Below are 8,092 nucleotides of genomic sequence, written 5' to 3'. Positions count from 1 at the left end.
GGAGCATGCGCACGCAATTGGGGGCATGCACACGTTGGGGAGCTCACGCGCGCACGCGTCCGGGAGCACGTGCACGCGCACACACACTCAGTGACCCCGTCAGGTGGAGCTTCCTGACAGGCGGCGTCTGAACAGCACCCGGGAAGCAGCTGGGCCCCCGGAACCGGCTGCGGCACCGCTCTGGGCCGCCGGCAGGTCCGGGCTCTCTGCGCGCACTGCGCCGGTAAGAGCTGGGGTTTCCACTGGAGCTTCCACTGGGTCCCAGCCCCCTGACCACCGTCCGGCCACCAGGCGGGGGCCCCGCAGGCCATCCCGGTCAAGATGCAGCGGCAAATGCAGACGTGCAAAGGGAGGGGCGTTACTGAGCCTCCAGACACAGGCGGGTGAGGCCACCGCCCGTTGCTGCCATGCGCCACCGGGACGTCTCCTGGGGCTGACGGTGGGCGGCGCGCCGTGGCACGCCTCGTGTGTGTCTCACGGTGCTCCACCCCGGCGGTGCTCCACCCACCCCGGCGGTGCTCCACCCACCCCGGCGGTGCTCCCAGCAGCCTGCAGAGGTACTGCCGTGGCCAGAGTGTCTGTGTCCCCAAATTCACATTGAAATCCCGGCCCCCGGTGCGGTGGTGTTAGGACGCGGGGCCTTCGGGAGCTGCTTGGGTCGTGAGGGTGGAGCCCCATGGTGGGATCAGTCCCTGTGAAAGACGCCCCAGGGTGCCCCCCACCCCTCCGTCTTCTGAGGACTCAGCCAGAAGGTGCTCTAAGCCAGGAAGAGGGTCCTCACCAGGCCGTGACCTCACCACGCTGACACCTTGACCCTGAACCTCCAGCTTCCAGAACTGGGAGCGAGAAGCGTCTGCTGTATGTAAACCGCCCGGCCTGTGCTGTTTTGTCACAGCGGCCTGGACGGCCTGAGGTCCCATCACAGATGATCCCTCCAGGTCACACGGCCCTCACGTTGGGCAAGAGGGTCCGGAGCACAGCCGTGGATTTCACCTCCTGGGGGTCCAGGATGTAGGAGGGCATTTCCCTGCTTCCCTTGTGGCTCAGGCTGTAGAAAGAGCCAGCCGGTCCAGCCAGACCCTCTGGGGTTCCTGTCCCGCCTCCGGCTCTTCCTGGGGTGGCTCCATCGCTCTGTGCTTTCATTTCTTCCACACGGAGGGGGCGACAGTGACTATCTTGGAGGATGGCTGAGCAACTGAGATCACGTAGGTGGAAGGTCCGGGCCTCAGCGGGTCGTCCAAAACGTGACTCCCCCAGAAGCCCCCGTTATGGTCCCCGCAGGAAGGGAAGGCTTCCCCAGCACCTGTGCCCTGCTAATTGAATAAATATTCATCTGTGTTGAGTATGGAAGCGCAGTGGTTTCCATGGATACTCACTCCTAATGGCTTAATTAGACGGGAGCATGGGTTTTCCGAGGCCCGCGCACATCCCGGTGCCGATGCGAGCACCCCCACCCGGCAGGGCCGGTCCTTGCTGACTTCTCTCTGGAAACAGCAGAGAGAGGGTGGCCTGTGGGCCCTGGGGCGGGGGGCTCACAAACGGAAATCGGTTCCTCCCCTATGTGGCTTTGGTCATACCTTCGCTGAACGAGTCGCCGGGACCTAAGCACCTGCACCGTCCTGGACGCCGTCTGCCCTGGCTGGTTTCCACCGTGCACCCCTGTGTCACACGCTGGGAGTGTGGGGTCCAGAACCCAGGCCCCTGTGGCCACTGCCCTGGCTGCCCTCCAGAGCCGTGGGGTTTGGGGGTGTGGGTGGCCCCACCCTGAGCCCTGGGTACTAGCTAAGGGGCATCGGAACATGGCACCCGGTGTGGTTCTGGCCTTTCTCCTTGACCTGCCCCGGGTCCTCACGCTCTCAGATTCTCTGTTCGTCTTCCAGCTGACACGACATACGCTGTGTGTCTCTGCTATTCAGGGAAAGTCGTTAAGGACGTAACGGTCAGGGTCAGGAGGGTGCGGGAAAGCAGGGCGCCGTTGCCCCGCGGAGGCATCACCAGGAAGGCAGGCCCGCGACTCTGCCCACCGGTGCCCAGGGAGCAGGTCGGGGCCACGCCCCTCTGCGTCTCACCTCCCCTGAGAACTTGACCTCAGCAGCCACGTCCAACCAGAGACCTGCTGGCCTTGACCTCCATCCGCCCCCCGCCCCTCAGGGAATAAGGTGGAGGCACGAGGGGCCCGTGGGGCAGGCGGTTTCGGGAACCTTCCGAGCCGGCGGGGCGCACCGGCCAGGGCGCTCAGCTCGGCCGCAGGGAGGGGAGGCCGGCGGGCAGTGAGTGGGGCGAACGACGAAGGCTGGGCTGCAATCGAGAGGCTCCGCCGAGTGGAGCACAGATGTGGGGAGATGGCACCCCGATCCCCAATCCCTCCCGACAGGCCAGCCCCCCGGGGCCCCCTCCCCCGCTTCCTCACGGATTCAAGTGCATTTGCTGTGTCTAAGTAAGCAGCATGAGGTTGCAGCCAGGATGCGCCCGTGAGCACAGAGTCCTCCGCGGGGGATGCTCCTCTGCAGAGTTGGTCATCGAGTCCAAGCGACAAGGGCCGGGACCGTCTCAGGACCCGAGCAGGGGGCTCTGGCGGCTGGGGTCTACCTCCTTTGTCCCAGCTGATCCTCCCAGGTGCCCACACAGCAGCCGTTCTCCGCCGGGAGTTGACAGCCAGGCCCTCCACGCGGGTGCACGCAGGTGGCTGTGCCGGGGAGGGGGTAGGAGAGCCGGGCCCCCTGTTGCCTGGAAGCGCCCTTCGTAGGGCCACTGGGAGCAGGGGATTGTGCGTGCAGAGGGAGGACGATGGGGGAGCTGGGGCAGGGCCGGGTCTCGAAACATGCAGGTAGGGCAGGGTTCTTCCTCGGGCTCCTTGTTGGCTCACTCGTCACTCAGTCACCGATGCATCCATCGGTCCTTCTGAGGGATTCCGCCGGTGCTGAGCCTGGGGTGTTGCAGGCGAAGCACCCGGGTGTCTGCCCTGAGGAGCCCTGGGCATGTGGAGAGACACCCAAGAGAAAGAGACGATGAGGCCTGGCCCCCACGCAGGGTCTTGGCAGCCCTCAGGAGCCCCAGGAGGGCTTCCTGGAAGAGGCGGCTGCTGATTTCAACAGACTGGGGGAGAGTGAGCTGTGAAGTCATGGCAGGAAGGGTGCACACACGTGAAGGCATGCAGGTGGGGAGGCACAGGGGCGGTTAGGGAAACGCAGAGCAGTCCCTGGGCAGAAGGGAGCGTGCCAGGCCAGGAGAGGTGAGGGGTTGCAGGTGCCAAGCGCACTGCCAGGTGAGTTCAAGGTGTGGGTGTGCGCTCCCTGCTGCCGTCATGGCCTCAGGGAGGGTCCCTCCCGGCCATCAGGGAGGCTGGAGGGGAGGCGCAGCCTGGTCTGGCTCAGGGCAGCTCCCACTGGTGGCCAATGCTGGTGAGGCTGAGAACCCAAGGCCAGGCCATCACTGGGGGAGGGGGGTGGCGCCCACATCAGCAGCTTGGGACCCGGTGACTCTCCAGTCCCACCAAGGGGACCAGCCTGCAGGGGCGTGGCTTCGGTATGTCGCCCCCTCCTGGACACCAGCTCACCCTGCAACCACGCAGAGCGAATTTCCAAAGCACACCTGGTTTCCCTCTTAAGCAGCCCCGCGTCTAGGCCATTTAATTTATCAACACCCGGAGCCCAGGGCAAGGCTGCCAAACCCCCAGGGCCGCACGCAGGGCTTCTTCCTGTTATTCTCGGCTGTTCTGGAGTCGGGAAGTGCGCTTTCTCCGTGAGGCAAAGCAGGTCCGCTTCCTCCCCGAATTCATGTATTTTTTTCTGCTGTGATTGAAACAGTATTGGCAGCGAGGCATCTAATTACTCCTCTTTCCTGGACACTGAACGATAACACGTCCCGTCGATACAAACCTTCTGTGACAGTCAAACACGGTTTCCCAGGGCAATTCCCACGATCGCTGCAGTGAGAAGGACTTTGGTTTTAATTTTTTTTTTTCAACGTTTTTATTTATTTTGGGGACAGAGAGAGACAGAGCATGAACGGGGGAGGGGCAGAGAGAGAGGGAGACACAGAATCGGAAACAGGCTCCAGGCTCCGAGCCATCAGCCCAGAGCCCGATGCGGGGCTCGAACTCACGGTCCGCGAGATCGTGACCTGGCTGAAGTCGGACGCTTAACCGACTGCGCCACCCAGGCGCCCCAGGACTTTGGTTTTAAAATGGTTTCTCTAAGCGCAATCCCAGAGCTGCTGCTGTCTGCCAGATCTCTTGTCTGGCTCCGGTTCTGAAAATGTCTTTGCACCCGTGTGTTCCCGCAGGATAGTGCTCGAGGGCCCTGCCTACCGAGGACTTCCTGAGCTGGGACAGTCAGAGCCAGGCCACTCTTTCAGAGGGTAAACTGAGGCCTAGAGTGTGGCAAAGTGCAAAGGTTACAGAGCATAAGGTGACAGCCAGGAGTTCAGGCACTGGACGCATAGAGACATGGAGACGCATTGGTGACAGTGATCAGCACAGCAAGTGGCTTGGGTTCAAATCCCAGCTGTATCTCCACCTTCTCCACCCCCACCCTGACCCCCTCCCCACCCCAACCCTGATCCTGCCCTGCAGCCTTCCCAGCCCCCATTCTGACCCCCACCCTGACCCTAATCCTAATATGAAATTGACCCTGAACCTAATCTTGATCCAGACCGCTTTTGGAATATTGACTCTGACCCCCAAATTAACCATAACCCAGTCCAACACAAATTCTGTTTACAAACTTAACCCCAACGCAAATCTAACTCATACTGGCCCTGCCCCCCAAGGAAATCCTAACCCCAAACTTAATCTCCACCCCAGCCCCATGCCCTGCAGAGCAGAGGAGAGCACGCCCGTTCTGGAGAGTTCCTCGTCCCAGGCAGGTTCCGGCACCAGGAGTCTGTCCGCTGACGGATCCCCTGTGGGTCACTCTCCCAGGTTTTGGGGGTTAGCACATGGATGTTATCTTTTGGGGAATACAGTTCAACCCATAGCAAACACACGGCTTCTTCCCTGTCTTAATTACATGCCATCAGGAAGCAGTTTAGACATTTCACATGAAAATCCAGATCTCTGTCCGCCTCCAGCGTGAGAACTTGCAGGGTGGGGGAGGGGGAGACATCCCCTCCCGCTGGGGCGTTCTCCATGGGCTCACCCCACCCCGCCCAGCACTCTTCCTGCTGGGCCCCGGGGACACTGCAGCTGGGGCCCTCGGATCTGGCCCGATGGTTCTCAGCTGCGTGATTATGACCCCAGAGGACCCCTGGAAATTTCTGAGGACATTTCTGGTCATCACAACTGGTGTGTGTGGGAGGGGTGGGGGTGGGGGGGGAGGGTTGCTCCTGGCATTAGTCAAAAGAGTCCAGGGATGCTGCTAATCATGCTGGAATTCACAGGCTGGCACCCACAACAAAGCGGCTTCCAGCCGCAAACGTCAACAGTTCCCAGGTTGGAAACACACTGCGTTTATCTTGGCATATGGCTGCCCTGTGAAAGACTACATTTCCCAGCCTCCCTTGTAGTAGGTATGGCCACGTGACCACGTTCTGCCCAATGAGGTGTCAGCATAGGGCTGTGTGCGGCTTCCAGACGAGGACGCCCTGTGTTGGGAAGACCGTGTCCTCCTGGCCGAGAGCTGACCCTGGGTGTTATGGCAGAATGGCCCCAGCCAGACCAGCCGACCAAGACCTGGAGGTGGCAGCTGCCTGCTGGGGACAGCCGGGGAGAGGGTGCAGGGCACCCTACGGGCAGGACCCAGACTCGCGTGGGGGAGAGATCGCTCCCACCTGGGCTGCTTTGTTACAGCAGCACTGCCTGTATCGTGACCCACAGTCCCGAATCTCGGGCCGGCCCCAAATTCCTGGTTTAAATCAGAGCCTCTTCTGGGAAGGGAAGAGTCAAGAATGAAACAGAGCAGACCTTGCCGAGCCCGAGCTCACGGGGTCCAGGTTCGAAGACCAACATTCCGGTGCTCCGGCCCGTGGCACGCACTGCGGGGCCCGCCCGCCCGCTTTCCGGAAACACTCGGGATCGGGGTCAACGTAGGAAGCTGGGGGGACTTCACAGGGCCAGGCTGAACGCGTCCAACTCTTTGCTTATTTTCCCAGACACATCAGGGCTCTTCTGCATTTTCTGAACACTCTGAAAAAAGAATCGAAGCCCAACCAACCAAACAAACAAAATCTCTGAACTCCATCTGGCTCCGCGGCACGTGCCTGCTACGGTCAGATTCACAGATCGCGGGCGTGAACTTGCTTCCATTTAATTAGCCATTTCCCCCAGGTATGTTCCCCGAGTGCTACGTGGGGGCAACTGCGATACAAGGGTTGGGGAGACAGGCTTCGCGAAGGAGAGTGGGGGGGCCCTTAGCGAAGGCAGGGGTGCCGCACTCAGTACCGGCACCGGCGTGGGCACCCGCCCCACTCCGGGCAGCCCCGGCAGAGAAATCTACACACTCAGGAGAGGAGGCCGCGACCCCGGCTCCTGTAGCCTCTGGTTACAGTTAAGGACAGAATCTCACCCCTACCTCCTTCTCTGCACACGCCTGGTGCTCAGCAGGGGAGAGGCAGGAGGGCAGAGCGGACACTACCTGGCTTGCTGAGAAGCCAGGCTGGGCGCTGCCTGGGCCTCAACGGTCTTGACTATAAAGCAAGAATACGAATGCCTATCTTCTGGAGGTGTTTGTTCGTTCGTTCATTCATTCATTCGTTCGTTCATTTCATTTCCTCTTGTTGCAGGAACGAAGGATCGGAAACTTAGCTGTACTACAAGAACACACATTATTTATTATCTTACAGTTCTGCACGCCGGAAGTTTACAATGGGTTGGCAGGGCTGACTCCTGGAAGCTCCAGGGGAGAACCTGTTTCCTAGTTCTTTTCCAGCTTCTAGAGGCGTCCGCGGGCCCGAGCCGGCGGCCTCTTCCTCCTGTCCCCAGCCTTCTGCTTCCGATAGCACGTCTGCTCCTGCGCTGACCCCCTGGCCTTTCTCCTTCATTTAGCGGGATCCTTGTTACTACATTTAGGGTCCGCTCTGGGATAATATTCCAGCTCACGGTCCTCAACTTAGTCCCATCTGCAAGGTTCCTTTGCCGTGTCAGGTCACATGGGCCGAGGTCGGGGCCGTTAAGGCGCAGACATTTTGTCTACAACAGACTGGCACAGTGATTCTCAGAGGAGGCAGCAGGGGGGTATGGACAGCAACTCAGGACACGGTCAGCCCCAAGCTGTACAACCTGCTCTCAAGGGGCTTAGCGAGGCCCCTTAGCATCCCCTCCGTAGGAAGCCTGGCCAAGGGAGGCTCCCGGGTGGGTTCCCTTAGAGGTTCCAGAACCCGCATGAAGGACCCCGGCTCTCCCCGCTGTGGTTACCACCCTTATCTCGAGCTCCTCGGGTCCCAAGGGCTGCCTGCTCTGGGCCTCACACCCTGCACCTGCAGGAAGAAAGGCATTTGGCCCCGGTGTACATTTCCTGCTTGTCACCAGGGAGGTGATATTGGCTGGGACTGGCCGTGCAGCCCCTCCTCCAGCCAATGGAGAAGGGAAATGGGTCCATCACAACAGGCTGTGCAGCATCACGACCTTCCCCTCAGTGCTGGGAGGGGCCCTCTTTCCTGGGCACATCGCCGTTCCCCCACAGAACCAACCGGGTACATGGGTGTATCTGTCATCAAGGCTGTGTAACAAACTACCACTAATGGGCCAGCTTAAAACAACACATGTTATCTCACAGTGTCCACGGGCCAGGAGTCCAGGTACAGGTTAAATGGGTCCCCTGCTCAGGGTCCAGAGTCCGAGATGGAGGTGTCAGCTGAGGCCCAGTCCTGCCCTCCCCAAGCTCCTCCAGTTTCCAGTAGAATTCAGTTCTCTGAGGTTGTCCCTGTTTTCTCTGGTTGCCGTGTGCCAGGGACCACTCTCAGCAACTAGAGGCCTCCTCAGATCCTGTCTTTGGACCCCTTCTCATGATACTGCTTCATCTTAGAGGCCGGCAGGACATCTCTGAGGCCTCAGCACCCTTCCAAGGGCTCACCTGATCAGGTCAGGCCCACCCAGCACATACTCCTCAGCCTTCTTTTTGGACAGGCTGCTACCTTCTCACCTCCAGCCTGGGCT

At 60.5% G+C, this 8,092-nt stretch overlaps 1 long non-coding RNA gene across 1 annotated transcript; it reads left to right on the top strand.

Annotated features, from left to right (window-relative positions):
- Positions 1–5,575: 5,575 nt before the first annotated feature.
- On the top strand, positions 5,576–6,650 carry LOC147582147 (uncharacterized). The gene is made up of 2 exons (XR_015249855.1): positions 5,576–5,677; positions 6,100–6,650. It is a non-coding gene; the product is annotated as an uncharacterized LOC147582147 (long non-coding RNA).
- The last annotated feature ends 1,442 nt before the right edge of the window (positions 6,651–8,092 follow it).

This window comes from Puma concolor, chromosome B1, assembly GCF_028749965.1.
Source record: "Puma concolor isolate L17-30 chromosome B1, mPumCon1.1.hap2, whole genome shotgun sequence".
Classification (NCBI taxonomy): Eukaryota; Metazoa; Chordata; class Mammalia; order Carnivora; family Felidae; genus Puma; species Puma concolor.
The sequence above is the reverse complement of the archived record's forward strand: the minus strand, read 5'-3'. Positions and strand labels throughout refer to the sequence as shown.